Below are 16870 nucleotides of genomic sequence, written 5' to 3' on the forward strand. Positions count from 1 at the left end.
GCCAGGAGTAACCCCTGTGCATCGCTGGGTGTGACCCAAAAAGATAAATAAATAAATAAATCCTGGCCCCAGGGCTGGGAGACAGTACTGTGAGGGGGTGCATGCAGAGCAAGTGCCCGCCCGGGGTGGACTCCCACACGCTGCCCCCCAGCACCACTGGGTGTGGCCTGGGTCTCCCCAGCACTGCAAAGCCCAAGCAGTATTGTGTCCTTGGTTCCTGTACTGAGCTGATTTAGCCAGGAATTGCCAGTGGGGCCTCCAGACCTCCTGAGCACTGTTTTACGAGTCTGATGATGATGGTGGTGGTGGTGATGGTGGTTCCTATTCTCCCCTTCCAGAGGTGTGCCCTGGGCCAGCCAGCCGGCTGCCATCTCCGCCTCTCTGTTTCTTCATCTATAAAGTGGGTTAGGAGATGGGCCAGAGGGGTGTCTGCGCCCGTCAGTCGGTAAACTGTGATCCCACTGCGTTGCCACTGCCTCGCGCTGTGCTGGAAACTGTGCGGGAGTCCAGCGGTTGGGAGCTGGGTGTCCCCCGAGGGAGGGGGCTGCCCACCCGACCTCTGAAGCAGGCTCTGCACATCTTTCCCGGTGGCTGACTTGAAAGTCAAGTGGCTCCGGCTTTCCCAGGGAGGGTCACTACTCCCAGGGCCCTCGACATCCGGAGGCCTGTGGTGCCTCAACCTCCCCCTGGTATCACAGAGGCACTGCTGCCTTCATGGGGCCCCCATAGGAGTTGTGCCAGTCAGGCTCTGGGTACACAAACCTTGGGCACAGAAGCTCCGGCTCTGGGCTCTGGGACACCGTGCGCTTCCCCGGTCTCTCCCCTGGGGTGATGGGCTGAGCCCCTAGGCCAGGCCATGCGCTGTGGGTCCCTTGGAGGACTTCCCACCTTGTTCCTGCACCTAGGACCTTCGAAATGGTGGTGAGACCACCATCCTCATGGGGCTGTTTCAATGCAGGAGAGTGAGAATGGGACAAAATGAGAAATGGGGGCACTGGATTCAGTGGCCACTGGCCTGCTGTTCGGTGTGGACATTGGGTTTCTCTTGAGTGGACACGACGGCGTACCCTTGTGTGTGATCCAAGACTATCCCCCCCAGTTTCCATATCACTTCAGATTTCTTCTCAGACTTGGCCAAGAGAGTCACGTGCTACTTTGTTTTCTCTCTCTCTCTGTCTCTGCCTCTGTCTCTCTCTCCGTCTCTCTGTCTCTCTTTCTCTCTCTCTCCCTCTTCTGTCTGTCTGTCTGTCTGTCTGTCTCTCTCTCTCTCTCTCTCTCTCTCTCTCTCTCTCTCCCTCTTTCCTTCTCTCCCCCCCGCCCCCGTGTGTGTGTGTGTGTGTGTGTGTGTGTGTGTGTGTGTGTGTGTATGTGTGTTGGGGTCATACTTGCCTGTGCTCAGGGCTTCCTCCTGGCCCTGGACTCAGGGCTTCCTCCTGGCACACCGGGGGTATCATCGGTTGAACTGGTGCCATGAGCAAGGCAAGCGCCTTTCCCACTCTGCTATCTCTTCTGTTCCCTAATCTCATTCTTCTGAAATGCATCTCTGACTTTTTCCCATCACAGTGTTGCCCTAAGACAGGGGGGGATTTGTTTTAGGATCGTGGTCCTAGGAAAAGCAGGGGGACGACCAGATGGAAGAGGGGTTTTATTGGCATGACAGTGGCTGAAGGTGGGCAGGGCAGGCCCATGGAACAGCTTCAGAGAGGTGCAGTCTGGCGTCGGCTTTGAAGCCCAGCAGAGAAAGCAGCGAAACAAGAGATTATTATTATTATTATTATTATTATTATTATTGGTTTTTGGGTCACACCTGGTGATGCACAGGGCTTACTCCTGGCTCTACACTCAGGAATCACGGCCTGGCGGTGCTCAGGGAACCATATGGGGTGCTGGGAATCGAACCCAGGTTGGCCGCGTGCAAGGCAAACGCCCTCCCCGCTGTGCTATTGCTCCAGCCCCGAAACAAGAGCTTAAACACCTACTGGTTGTTTTGTTCAGGAAATGTGTGGACTCATGAGGGAGAATGGCCAACACGAGCCATTGAGGCACTGAGGAGCACATGGTGAATATATGTTGCCGTGCAGGAAGTGGTGGGGAATTGTCGTGTGTGTGTGTGTGTGTGTGTGTGTGTGTGGTGATGAGGAGCAAGGGGCGGGTGGTCCTGTCGTGTGTGTGTGTGTGTGTGTGTGTGTGTGTGTGTGTGGTGATGAGGAGCAAGGGGCGGGTGGTCCTCTCGTGTGTGTGTGTGTGTGTGTGTGTGTGTGTGTGTGTGGTGATGAGGAGCAAGGGGCGGGTGGTCCTGTCGTGTGTGTGTGTGTGTGTGTGTGTGTGTGTGGTGATGAGGAGCAAGGGACGGGTGGTCCTGTCGTGTGTGTGTGTGTGTGTGTGTGTGTGGTGATGAGGAGCAAGGGACGGGTGGTCCGAAAGACCTGTGCTCTACAGTGTCCATTGGCTGGTACAGTCCCCCATGAGTGCAACAAAGCCCTTAAGGTTCAGCCCATCAGAGCCAGTGGCACCCGGATGGGGGCAGCTCCTCTCAGGGAGAGGTGGTCCCACCCTTCCAAACGGTGAGCCTCGGGCGAGCCTGTTTCAGTGCTGTCTAACCTCAGAGAATCCAGCGACATTTTTTTTCTTTTTTTTTGGAGTCGGGGACAAAGTTTCGGACAGTTTAGATAGGAGCAACCAGGAGTAGCACCACCCTGGGGGGCCTCTCAGGAAACTTCAGCTCCTGTAGGTTTAATTCCAGTGTGCCAGAGGCCACCCTCATCTAGGGTGACGGATTGTCTTCTGCTGCGGGACTTCACTCACTTACCCACCAGGTACCTGAGACCTGTCTTGCTTTTTTTTTTTTTGTTTCTTTTTTTAATGATCTACTAACCAAACTCTTTTAAGTCTGCTAATTAACTTCATCCCTCTCCCTCCCCTTCTCCAGCCACACTTCCTAATTATCAGTCTGGCCCCTTTTGGACCCATGGAGTCCTACCTGTAATTAGAATGACAGTGTCTGTGATGTATAAGAACTTCCACTCTAAGGTCATAAACTCGCCCAAGCAGAAATGCTTAGGGCTTATAAAATCCCAGCTCATTAGACTAACATGATCTTAAAATCTTATGGCATTGAGTCCGATGCATTTTCTATTTGCATTGTCCAAAAAATGGTTGAAGACAGTTGATTTCATGGGACTCAACTTCATAGAAAAGAATGGAGTAATGAATGGAGCCGTAGAGATACTGCTACGGAGGGTAAGGTGTTTACCTTGCATGTGGCCGACCCCAGTTGGATCCCTGGAATCATATGTGCTTCCCTGAGCCCTGCCAGGAATAATCCCTGAGTACCTCTAGGTGTGATCGTAACTACCCCACCAAAAAAAAAAATCTGAAAGGAAAAATGGGAATATTAAAATCCATATTCTTTGAATTGTTGGCACCTGTGTGATGGGAATTTCGAACCTTGGTTCTTAAGAACAGAGCCCCATAAACATTTCCTGTAAAAACCCAGAGCATAAACATTTTGGATGTTTGGATGTCAGCGCCTCTCCCTCCGCCTCTGAACTCTGGGGCAGTGCTGGACCATTTGTAATAAATGGGGGCGGTTGTGTTCTAATAAAGTCTTGACAGAAGCAGGTGCAGGCTGCTGTTGACCCCCAGGCCAGGATTTTCTGCCTCCCGCACCCCCCCCCCCGCGCCTGGCTCGAGACTGCTCAAGCTGAAAGCATGTCATCAAGCCCTTGAACCGCACAGAAGAACAGGTCTATTATTTCTCGGGGATCCCCACGGACCCCATCCGAAGCTCCGTCCATTGGCTTGCCCTGGTCCAGACCACTCTCTGTCCTCTCTGCACAGCATTTTGTCCTGTTGGTGGACACGAGAGAGAAGCAAAACCCACTGGACCCAGGTTCTGGAAGGGCCAGCGTCTCAGAAAGGAAGAAACCAAGATGCAAGCCATCAGAACGGGCACCGGGGAAGCCAGGAGGGGATTCGGGCGTGCGGCGTGGGCAGGAGGAATGGGCTGGACATGACCCATGGGCAGCACCAGGAGTGATGGGAGGAGGATTCGACAAGAGACCAGAGGAGGAGAGAGCAAGCACGCTGCTGAGTGTTTGCCTTCTTTCCCTGCAGAGTCAATAAAGGGGTAAATGGACCGTGAGTGGCCCCGTGGCCCACGTAATTTTAGACTCCATCCCTCTGAAGAGCACGAAAGTATAGACAGGGGATATCTCTCTCCCTCCCTCCCTCCCTCCCTCTCCCTCTACCTCTCTTATCTCTCTCTCATTCTCCCTCTCTCTCCTGTCTGTCTGTCTGTCTCTCTCTCTCCTTTCTCTCTCTCCATCCCCCCCTTCTCCCACCACTGGAAACCCAAGCTGGCCAATGGCACCATTTGGGTAGGGGTGGGGGCAGTAAGGGGATGATGGGGAGGCCAGGCTATAAAGGGGTCAGGTGTCCAGTGGGATGTCTGGAACTAATGTTTATTGCCTGCCTGCTGCCGGGGCCACGGGATGCAGAGGGATTTCCAGGCGCCACCTAATTAAGTCTGCACTATCAACCTCGTGAGTGAAGTAATAGCTTTATCTCGATTTAACACGTATCATAAAAGAGGCTTCAAAGTGGTGAAGTGACTTGCCCAGGGCCCGCTTTGCTCAGGAAGATTGGCAGCAGCAGACAGAGGGGATCAGGGACCGGACCTCCAGCCGAAGCCGCCTCTACTTCCCCTCACACATGCAGGGACCCCGGGCGGGGGCTACGGGCTGTTGCTACAACCTGGAATCCGCTTGTCTCACCAGCAACACTAGAGAGGGCTGATGTTTCTGGAACTTCACTCAGTGGCGCTGTCACCTGCCACCCTCATGCCCGTTTCAGACCTCCAAGGAGAAGGGGGGGGTGCTTCCTGTTTCTAAGATGCAGCCTCTAAGTGGCCTGGGCGGTTCTGGAGCCCCGTCCACACCTGTCAGAACCCAAGTCTTCTCTGAAAGAACCTCTGAGCTGTGACCTTGGGGCTCTCATTAGCCCCTCCGGGAATATTTTGCCAGGACAGGAGATACTGATGGGCCTGATGGGCACAATATCAACTGTTAGAGTTGGCACTTCGGGGGGATGGGCTGCGGGCATCTTGAGGGTAGAGATAGGGGGATGGGTACTGTCCAAACCCTGGAATACAGTGGACAGCCACGTTCCCCTCCTCGATAAAGACTCTCCTGGCCCCAGAGGCCAAGAATTCTACCATTGAGGACCTTGCATTTTAGCTCAGAGCTCTGCAGTCCATAAAATAAATTACCCGTTTAGGGCCAAAGAGATGGCTCAATGGGCAGAGCATGCGCTTTGCAGGTGGAAGGCCTGGGGGTGGTCCCGGTACCACGTAGTTGCTTGAGCATGATTGGGAGTGTCCCCAGAGCACTGAGTCTGGAGTGACGCCCCAAGCACTGCTGCCTGTGGCCATGAGCAAACAAACCAAATTCCTCCAGCTGGCATCTCTGGATGCCTCCCGTGCCCTTGAATTAGAGCCGCGAGGGATCCTTTGGAACCAGCGCACTCAGCGGACTCGGGTGAGGGCTTTAGCACCCACACTGCTCCCCCAGGGCTGTCAATCAGTGGGAGCACTCCTCTCCGCCGAGACAGAGCCGGGCTGAGTCCGCCCGTCACCTCCTCTCACCTCGGCAGATGGAAGCCAGTCGGGTCCAGAAATCACTGTCTCATCTTGGGTCATTAGCACGCCTGGCCGCCCGCTGTTTCCCAGCATCTCTGGCTGTTGATTTCACTCCGGCTGTTTCCTCTGATGGCAGCTCCCGCCGCGGCCACGCACAGCCCAGCGACTCCCGTGTAGGGGGGAACGAGGCTGGGTCCAGAGCTGGGCTGCCAAGACCCATCGCCCCAAGGCTCCCCCTCCCCGATCCATCTTGGAGGGAGGCGTCTCTTCCTAAGAGGTGTGTCGACGCCGGAGCCCTGCCTCCCTGGCCACACCACCCTGCCATGGCTGCTGGGAAGGGTCATGACCGTCACTGCTGGGCTGGGTGACTTTATGGGGGGAGAGGGGCTCTCTTCCAGGACTCTTGGACAGAGTCTGCACTGTCTCCCAGGGGGCCTACGAGTACACATGTGTGTTGCAAGGAGTGAGCCCTCTTGGCAGTGAGTGATGTTTTGATCTGACACGCAGACATGACGCGTGACCTGGTGCTGAGGGAGGGGAGAGGGGGATGGCGTGAGAGCGTGTTTTGGTAGCGAGGGGGCAGCGAGGGCTGGATTGGGGGGCAGTTTCATACAAGACTGTGAGTATTGGGGTACAAAGGAACACAGCGGGCAGATTGCATGTTGGAGAACTATAGAGAGATAGAAGGGGGCTGAGAAAGACTCAGAAATATGGGGCCTGGAGAGACAGTACAGCGGGGAGGGCACTTGCCTTTGCATACACTGACCCGGATTCAATTCCCGGCATCCCATATGATCCCCCGAGCACAGAGCTAGGAGTAAGCCCTGAGTACCACCAGAACAATCCCTCCCCCAACAAGATAGAAGGGCCCCTCCTCTGGCCCCGCTTCCTGGCAGTTCTCAGAACGAGGACTGATCTTCGGTGAGTGCCAGCAAGGATCTCAGAGTGGCTTCTGGAACCTTCTACCCATGACGTCCTTCCTGGATGTTGTTCTTCCCACTTTGCTGATAGGGACACTGAGGGTCAAGGAGATGGGTGACAGGCTTGCCCTGTGTCATTAAGAGTGTTAGGGCCAAGGGGCTGGAGTGATAGCACAGCGGGTAGGGCGTTTGCCTTGCACGCCGCTGACCCAGGTTCGATTCCCAGCATCCCATATGGTCCCCTGAGCACCGCCAGGAGTAATTCCTGAGTGCAGAGCCAGGAGTAACCCCTGTGCATCACCAGGTGTGACCCCAAAAAGCAAAAAAAAAAAAAGAGTGTTAGGGCCAAATTATAAGGCTTATCTGCGTGAAGGAAGGAAGCACATGGCAATGAACCCTCTCTAGGTTGTCCCCTGTCATGATTTTTTTTTTTTTGCGGGGATGGTGGGGGGGGTGGATGGAATTTTTGGTCACCCATCTGTTGATGCTCAGGGGTTACTCCTGGCTCTGCACTCAGGAATCACTCCTGGCAGTGCTCAGGGGACTCTATGGGATGCCGGGGACCAAAACAGGGTGGGGCACGTGCAAGGTGAGACTTCACCTGCTGTACTGTCTCTCTGCACCCTGCAGCCCTTCATGAATTTAGAGTGAGAATCAAAGTCAGGGTGTGTCAGTGGTGACCCCTCAGGTCCAGGTACCCCCAGATCCACTCAGGCTGCGAGGCTGAGACCATCCCTGGTTACTCACAGCTCCTGGATCTAACAGGAAATTAGACGTTACGAAGTCCTTTCCACCTGATGGGCTGTGTACGTTTACCCCCGAGGTCGGCACAAACGCTAGCACCACAGAGATGCAAGTGGCTCCCCAGAGCAGCCGGGAAGGGGCATCGCGGAAGCAGGTGTCTGTGGAAGGGGTCTCGAAGGATGAATAGGAGTTGACTGGTCAGAGCATGGAAGCGTGTCCCAGCTGGAGGAATAGTAGCTGCAGAGGCACAGAGGCATGAAGGAAGAGGGCACGCGTGGTGACGGAGGGGAACTGCAGAGAAGGGAGCCCCCCCACCTTAGCAGGATCGCCATGAGCACCCGTCAAGAGTCTTCCTTGACTGCTGCATGCAGCACCACTGGGTGAGGGTGCCAGAACCATGACAGGAACCTGGGCCTCTTTGGGAGAGGGAGACGGACCCTCAGCTCCTGGGCAGGAGACCAAGCAGGAGGAGGATGCCAGGGAAGAGCCTAGTGTGTGTGCACACCACAATTCCTGCAGGTGTGCGCGTTTGTTCTTCCAGGAACCACGTTGGAGGTTAAGCCCAGTGGCCATTTAAGGAGGGTCCAGGTCCAGATCCCCCCACCCCACCCCACCCCGCCTTGAATTCTGTGATCTCATGGGCCAGGGTGCTGCCAGCGGATAGGAGGTTTATTTCCATTTTAATGGGAAGCCGCCAAGTCAGAGGTGGCTTGATAATGATGGCCGGGAACAAGGGCCCTCTGATGCGCTGGGTGTCCTCTCGGTGTCGGTGGCACAGATAAGTCTCACATCTGAGACTTAATTATGTTGATATAATTATTCCTCTGTCAGGAAAATTGGCTGGCACAGATATGTCATATTTGCGCTTGAGCAGGAAAAATGAAGTGTCTTTTTTTTTCTCCCCCTGCCTTTCACCCGATTGTTTCCGGAAACTCTGGGGTGGGTGACTGAGAAGTCAGGCGGGGTAGTGGGTGTGTGTGAAACACCCCCCCACCCCCGGCTTCCTCTTCCTGTCCCCATCCCGCTGGACGGAGAGACGGCCCACCGCTCCCCACCCATGGAGCAGGGGGAGCCGGGGGCTCCGAGAGTTGAGTCCGCAGCCCCCTTTTCACCGAGAGCGTCACTGCTCATGTGGCTGGACCCACATGGGGGTTGGCTTTGGCTGGATTTGGGGGTCTCTGGGTGGGGCCCGACCTGGCTTTGCTCAGCGTCTCTCCCCAGTCTGCTCAAGAGTGGTCCCTGAGGGGCCAGAGTGATAGCACAGCCGGGAGGGCGTTTGCCTTGCACAAAGCCGACCCGACCAGGGTTCAATCCCCGGCAACCCGTAAGATCCCCCCACAAACACTGCCAGGAGTAATTCCTGAGTGCAGAGGCGGGAGTAACCCCTGAGCATCACTGGGTGGGTGTGACCAAAAAGCAAAAACAAACAAACGAAGAACTGAAAAGAGTGACCCCAGTTTGTGCTGGGGTATCAAACTGGAGCCTGCCGGGTGCCAAGAACGTGCCCTCACCCCCGTGCAGCCAGTATTTCCGACCAGCTTCTCCCCAGTGAGGGACATGAAGAATGGGGGTGCGGTCGGGGGCAGGGGGTGCCCCTCCTGGCGCAGAGATGACCTGGGCTCCAGTGCTGCCTTGCCACCCCGCAGCCCCACCACTTTGGCCACGGGGACCCCGGCCCCAGCCTCCGCCTGAGCCCAGGTCTGTGGCACCCCCTGCCCCCCCCAGGCTGTGTGAAGGCGGACCTCTTAGGCGTTCCTCAGGTCAGAGCTTCACCACCTCGGTTTTTGAACAGCCCAAGTTGCGTAACATAGTAACTTCCCAGAAGGCTCCGAGGACCTTCAGGCAGCGGCCTGGGGTGTTTTAAAAGGATCAGCTTGAAACATGAGAAGGGGGGGGGGGGAACCGCAGCCATAGCACAGCGGGGAGGGTGTTTGCCTTGCATGCGGCCCACCCGGGTTCAATCCCCGGCATCCCTTATGGTCCCCCAAGCACCGCCAGGAGTAATTCCTGAGTTGAGTACAAAGCCAGGAGTAACCCCTGAGCATCGCTGAGTGTGACCCAAAAAGAAAAAAAAAAAGAAACATGAGAAGCGAAGGGAATGACTGCTTTGGGTGCCCCCTCCCCACTTTCTGACCTGAGTGAGAGAGGTGCAGGGGTGAGGGGTGGATGGAGAGGGGAGGATTCTGCTAAAGCTCCCTGCTGGTCTGCATAGTTCAATCTGTCCACACTGCAAAAACTAACACGGGCTCAAAGCGCACTCAGAGAGTCACCGAGGGTGATGGTCCCCAAGGAACTGACCTGAGAACAATGTAGTTTTCATTTTGCCACTGTATTTTCTAGATTCTCTGGAGTTACCCCAGTAAAACCCCAGAATAAATGTTAACATTGTTTAAAAGGAGGCGAGGAGGCCAGAGAGAGAGAGAGAGAGAGAGAGAGAGAGAGAGAGAGAGAGAGAGAGAGAGAGAGAGAGAGAGAGAGCTGTGGGGAGCAGGGAAGGCACTTGCCTTGCATGTAGTTGACCCAAGTTCAGTTCTCGGCACCTCACATGGTTCCGAGCCCCTCCAGGAGGGACCCTTGAACTCAGAGCCAGGACTCAGCCCTGAGCACCACCAGGTGCAGCCCAGAAACCAAAAAAAAAAAAAAACAAAGAAAGGGAGAGTGTATGGTGTGGTAGTTGACATCGCATTTTAACTTAAGTGCCCCGAGCTGGTGGCTTAGAGATATGGAAGTTTATTCTCCGACAATCCTAGAGGCAAAAAGCCCGAGGTGGGTGTGAACCCGCCCTGGATCTGGCGGGAAGGAGCCGTGTCCCCGACCACGTGCTGCCCTGTCCCACCTCTACCCTCCCCTGCTCCCCACCCTCCAGCTGTTCCTGCGCCCAACTCCATGTCCCTTCTGGGTCCTCCCTCTCCGCCTGTCCATCTCTGTCTCCAAGCGCCTCCTGTTCTTCCCGGGACACCCGGCGTATTGGGTTCGGGGCCCGCCCCAAGGTCTCATCTTCACCGATCACCCCCACAGCGTCTCTGCAAGCCCTGTGGTTCCCCGCTGCTGCGTGGAGGCTCGTCTCCTGCACGGTCCCGCTTCAGCCCGGAAATGGGCGTTTCCACACACCGAAGGAGGCCCCTGTGGGAGGTCGGGGAGCAAGGGAGGGTGGGGAGCCAGTTCCTCAGGGGTGCAGGTACAGCGAAAAGAACTGCTGGGGTCCTGTGCCAGCCGGCCCCCAGGAGAAGCCCCCCAGGGGTCCCCACCTAGCACATACGCACCCCGACGTCACTTCCTCCCACTTGAGGGCTGGTTGTGTGACTAAGAGAGTCTGTCTGGGCTGGGGGTGCGCCATCTCTGAGCCCAGACCGTGAGAGGCTCTGGCTGTGCCTCGCCCTCCCCCGGGCTGTAGCCGTTGTCCCTGACTCTGGGACAGCCTGTCGTGGGCATGCACCAGTGCAGACCGCTCACGGCAGGGCTCTGAGCCTCCAGCTGCACGTGAGCCTGTGGGGAGAGGCCCCGCCCTGCCTTCCGGCCACCACAGCCCTGGCTGCCCGTGACAGTGGCCTGCGACAGATCTGGGACTGTTGCTGCTGAAGTCCCCAAATATGGCAGCTCAAGGCCAGATTTGACGGTTGACTCTGCTGGTTTTGGAGGACGGAAGTTCACAAGGAGTTGAAATCAAGGACGTTTACCAAGCAGAGCTGCTCCTTCTGGAAGCCCTATTATGTGTGATTTTTTTTTTTTTGAGGGGGTGGTGCAGGGATCCTTGGCTTCATGGCTTACCTCTCTGATTCAGGGACTCTCTCTTTTTTTTTTTTCTTTTTGAGTCACACCCGGCAATGCACAGGGGTTACTCCTGGCTCATACACTCAGGAATTACCCCTGGCGGTGCTCAGGGGACCATATGGGATGCTGGGAATCGAACCCGGGTCGGCCGCGTGCAAGGCAAACACCCTACTCGCTGTGCTATTGCTCCAGCCCCCAGAGTCTCTTTCTTGACTCCTGGCCGTGGCTTTCCAATCTCAGCTTCCACTATCACAGAGCTACTCTCTGCCACGTGGCCCTCCAGGCAACCTCTTAGAAACACCCGTCATGATCAAAGTTAGGGTCCACCCAGATAATCCAGAGTAATGCGCCCTGTTCAAAGCTTTCATTGGATGGCATGCAGAATCCTGCTTGCTACCTCAGTTAACATGTGCCCATGGCCTGGGGATCTCAGTGAGAGGCATGGGAACCTCCTCCTGTCCACCCCCCCGCCCCCGAGCCAGAAACACCCAGACAAGCCCCTCTTCTCCAAATCCTCAACCCACCGCAAACTCTGAGAATCCAGTGGATGGCTCTGATGTTTCTCAAAACACTGTGTTGAGGCCATTAGTTATGCAGCAATAAATAGCAGCAAGCAACAAGGGGGTTTGTAACTTAGCTCTCAGACCCATAACACTTAACATCGTAAATCAGGATTTCTGATAACATTTCCCTAGAAACAGAGAAAAGTGTGCAAATCTTTTTTTTTTTCCTTTTTGGGTCACATCTGGCAACGTACAGGGGTTACTCCTGGCTCTGCACTCAGGAATTACCCCTGGCGGTGCTCAGGGGGCCATATGGGATGCTGGGAATCAACCCGGGTTGGCCGCATGCAAGGCAAATTGCCCTACCTGCTGTGCTATTGCTCCAGTCCCAAGTGTGCAAATCTTGTAAGGGGCAGATCTATGCTTTTTTCACAAGCTGAAAACACTCTTCTGTCCCTTTCCTAGCAGAGCTGGCCTGCGCCGGGATGCCCTGTGCTGTGCTACATGTAGCCCTAGTATTTTCCCTTAGGCGCTCAGATCCCATCCCACCTCGACTCTGCTCTGAGTCTCAGAAACATTGTTTCCTCACTCCCAGGGAGTGGCGGACAACCGGAAGATGAGAGGAGAGGAGAGGAGAGGAGGTAGGCGCTTTCTGCCTGCCTCGCACTGCCTTGGTGGGTGGGAGGAGCATCCTTGGCAGCAGCCGAGCCTCTTACATGTGAGTCCCTTGGCGCCTTCCCTCCCCCAGGCTGTCCCGTTGAAGTTTCCCATCAGCACAGCAGAGCCAACCTCCTGACTCTTCCTTCCAACCTCGGGCTTGCAGCGGCATCCTGCTGCGGCTGCTCGTTCCCCACTGATTCCTTATTTTTCCATTCCAGATCACACTCTCCCTGCGTTGAATTCCTCTGGTTGAATGGTCTCGCATGTTCCCATTATTCCTGCCTGATACAGGCTTCCTTTGAGGCATGGTATAAAGTCGCCTTAGCTTCAGCTGAAAAGCATCAGATTCTTCGACTTCATTTTCTGGGTGGGCAAAAAAAAAAAAAAAGATGCCGTGATTTCTCTGCAGGTTTCATAGTTGCAGAGTCTTAGAAGGAAATGGGAAGGTTTGCTCTGTATTGCACATGAGCCGCGGGGTTAGGTAGACCAGATGCCTGCCCTTCTGCATGATTCTGTTTCTGAAACCACCTTTGGTCAGGGAAGAAGAAGAATAATAAATCTGTCCTCTTAATAGATGAGGAGCTGAATATAAGGCAAGATTTAGTGACCCTTCAGAATTCACTTAGGCTTCAGGGCACCTCTTGCTGAAATGTCAGTACATACTCCCTCATCGTCCCGTACTGTTACCAGTCTGCACCCCCCCTCCTCCTCCCCCACCTTCCAAGCCCACCACCAGGGTCTCTCCCTAAATGTGATGGGGTTTAGTTTCCCTCAATTCTCTCTTCCTCTCTTTCTCGTTCTTTCACTCCTCCTCTCTCTCTCTCTCTCTCTCTCTCTCTCTCTCTTTCTCACTCACACACACATACACACACATTTACCTCCATTCTATACAACCGTCATATATTTTAAAGAGAACAGCCCAACCCACCCATCCGATCTCTACTGTGTCTTTATTGTGTGCTTGTTTGGGGGCCAAACCTGGCAGAGCTTAGAGCCAGGAGTCAGCCCTGAGCACTGCCAGGTTAGTGCTCAGGGCTGACTCCTGGCTCTGAGCTCAGGGTTGACTCCTGGCTTTGAGCTCAGGGCTGACTCCTGGTGAGCCTAGCAGGACCGTATGGGATGCTGGGGATCGAACCCGGTTTGGCCGCGTGCAAAGCAAATGCTTTATCCACTGTACTATCACTCTGGCCCAGTCTACTGTGGCTTTATTAAGGATCAAGAAGGCCTTCCCTGGAGGAGAGGGATCATTGCAAGCAAAGGTTCCCCAGCTCGCTTGGCCTTCCGTAGAACATAAATCACTCAGTCACACTCCCACTACCCTCCCCCACCCCACCGCCAGGAAATCTACTTTTTTTTAAAGTGCCCCATCCCAGTGGATATCCATGAAGGGAGTCCTGGGCAGCCCAGATGGGCCCTGGGATGAGGCGCTTAGTGTGAGGCTCAGCGAGTGACCCCTGGGTCTGTGCGGCCATTGATTAGTCATGCCTGCCTGGAGGAGGAAAGGCCGGAAGTGGCTCTGAGCACCTCTGTGTCTTCTGCATCCTCAGCACTGGGAGTGAGGGCAGAAGAACCGGTCGGGTAGGCTGGGGACTGGCCACCATCTCCCCAGGCCCTCTTCCCGCCCGAGGCTGAGCTCTAGTCCAGGCTGGGCGGGGGGGACATACCCAGCTCTGCTGGGTGGGAGACACTTCTGGTGGTGCTCAGGGGTCTCCTGCATGCAGAATGGGTGCTCCATCCATGAAGCCACCTCTCTGCCCTCCCTGCTTTCCAGTTTTAAGAGATTCTTATTTTATTTTTTTTTTTATTTTACTTATTTCTTTTGCTTTTGGGGCCACACACGGCGATGCTCAAGGGTTACTCCTGGCTCTGCACTCAGGAATTACTCCTGGTGGTGCTTGGGGGACCATATGGGATGCCGGGGATTGAACCCAGATTGGCCGTGTGCCAGGCAAATGCCCTCCCTGCTGTACTATTGCTCCAGCCCCAAGTAAGAGATTTTTTAAAAAATTTATTTATTAGTGAATCACCGTGAGGGTACAGTTACAGATTTATACATTTTCGTGCTCATGTTTCCCTCATACAAAGTTCGAGAACCCATCCCTTCACCAGTGCCCGTCTCCACCACCAGTAAACCAAGCATCCCTCCCACCCACCCCAAGTAAGAGATTTTTAACTGAATCCTTCGGGGGCTTCTCCTGGGGACCCCCACTCTCTTCCTTTCCCCAAATGGGCCTTGAGCCAGTACAGCTCCCAGGGGTCCCCTTCTCTCCTCTCTGCAGCCTTAGTTCTCCTGGACAAGTTGAATAAAACAAAGGCATTGGCGCATCATCTTTCTTTCTGTAAAGACCCCCCCCAGACACACACACACACACACACACACACGAACACACACGCACAGACACACACACACACCCTTGGAAAGGCAAAGGGAGGGTCTGTGGACTGTGTTCAGGAGCCCCGACTCCCCTCCGTGTCTTTGTGTTTTGGTCACACGTACCTGGGCAAGTGGCTTGACCTCGCTGCGGCTCGGGCTGCCCTGGGGATGTGAAAGGGGGCCCGATGAGCAGCCCCGAGAGGCAGGAACTGATGGAGCCGGGGCTGGCCGTGGGGTCACACCAGAGACGCATCAGAGACCGAAATGTGGGCCTTTCTGATAAGTAAAGTCATTCATATTCTTTGCGGAAAGTCTGGAGAAGTGCATAAAGGCAGAAGAAAAGGCACGGGCTATCTCGCCCGCACAGAGATAATAACTCAGCGACTCTTTTGATACTCCGAAATGACTCTGAAATTAAATGTGTTTAGAGAGAGCCCTTGACTCTGGGGCTCATACAAAGGGGACCGAGGAAAGGCTTTGCAGACCCACAGCAGTGCCAGGAAACGTGGACGGGTGACTAATTCTGAGCATATATGTGAAGGACATGCGGATTGTGGATCTGTGGGCAAGGAGGTGCACACATGTTTGTGGGCATGTGTATAAGATACACACAACATGTGTGTATAAATTCTCAGGAGCACCAGGCTCTATTCAGAACATTCCTCCTAATATTTATTAGTATAAAAAGGAAAAAATAAAAAGAAGATGACAAATATGGATCAAGTTTGCGGGCATTTTCAAAGAGCCTGGTCTAGAATATGGACTGTGTAGAATGGACAAGCTGATCTGGGGTCAGAGCCCAGAAATTGGCCTGGACAGAGAGTCGGGCACCTTTGCAGGGGAGAGGGACATCTGGAGACTGAGGTGTCCTGGCAGAGAAAACCATCACCCGGTGTTAAACATTAGCTCCTAAGGGAATATCACAAGAGAGGGCAGTTTTTTTTTCCCTCTATCACACCCGGCAATGCTCAAGGGTTACTCCTGGCTCTGAGCTCAGGGATCACTCCTGGTGGTGCTCGGGGGACGATGTGGGATGCCGAGGATCAAACCTGGGTCAGCTGTATGCAAGGCAAATGCCCTCCCTGCTGTACTATTGCTCCAGCCCCAAGAGGAGACAGATTAAACTGCTGCCATTAATTGCCCTACAAGCTGCCTCCCACGGGGACAGAGAACGGTTCTGTTCTGTCACAGGGGCAGGTGCATAGGGGTTTAAAAAGGGTGAGTGACCGTCTGGTCCTAAGGAATGTAGAGCTGGCAGCAAGTGCACGGAGCGTGTGTGTGTGTGTATGTGTGTGTGTGTGTGTGTGTGTGTGTGCATAGTTTTCTTCGAGCACTTGTGCAAATTACGTGCATTAGCGAGTGAGTCAGGCGCCCTCCCCTCCTTTGTACCTCCCTGAGCTTGGGTCTCCTCAGACACTCTGCAAGTGCTCCAGCAACCCAGAGCTTCGTTCCCTGCTAGCATGTGAGCTCCGCGGAGTGGAGAACTCGGCTGGGTTTGTTCATGGTGTCGGTTTATTCTGTTGTGTTGCTGTGCTCAGGGATCTCTCCCAGCAGGGCTCGGGGACTGTATGGGGGAGCTGGGTCAGCCGTGTGCAAGGCAAGTGTTTCCTGCTCTGTCCCTGGCCCCAAACTTAGCTCTTTTGCCTGTGCCTACTACATCCCGGCACACAGCAGGTGCTCGGTCCGTGTTTGCTGGGTGAAGGGTGTGGGAGGATACGCTATTCATGAGTGTGGTCTGTGTCCGCTCCGTGTTCTGTTGGAACCACCGATTCATACAGGCCTAGGGTAGACTAACCAACGGGCTTCTGCTTTATGCATCTTGTTCTGACTCACACACACACACACACACACACACACACACAATCTACAACTTCCCCAAGCTTTCCGCTTCCAAAGGGAGCTCACAACTGAGAAGACCAAGGAAACTCCTCACCTCAAAACACAGCGCCAGTTGCATCCAGAGCACCCCCCTCGCCGCCCCCTCCCCCACCCTTAAATGGATTTCCTGCATCTGACCCTCTTACTGGTGCTCGGAGAATGGCAGGAGTTTCGACACCTGGCCCGAGAAGCAGGCCCTCCTCTTCCCCTGTGCGCCCCCACCTGCCAATCTCCTGCCCTCCTGGCCGGGGCCTTGCTGTGTCCACACCCTATGTGGCACCCAGCAGCGACCGACTTGCTTAGTGATGTCATCCTCGCACTCAGATCCGATTTGGTCTCCGAGTTGAAGCAAGAAAAGGTTGGCTGGTTGCTAATGACAGCG

The 16870-nt window shown here is 54.8% G+C and overlaps 1 protein-coding gene across 1 annotated transcript in view; it reads left to right on the forward strand.

Moving 5' to 3' along the window:
• MYO18B (myosin XVIIIB) overlaps positions 1-16870 on the forward strand; it is a 234299-nt gene that overhangs the window by 178013 nt on the left and 39416 nt on the right. The gene's annotated exons all lie outside the window — the stretch shown is intronic.

Source organism: Sorex araneus, chromosome 9 (genome assembly GCF_027595985.1).
Source record: "Sorex araneus isolate mSorAra2 chromosome 9, mSorAra2.pri, whole genome shotgun sequence".
Taxonomy (NCBI): Eukaryota; Metazoa; Chordata; class Mammalia; order Eulipotyphla; family Soricidae; genus Sorex; species Sorex araneus.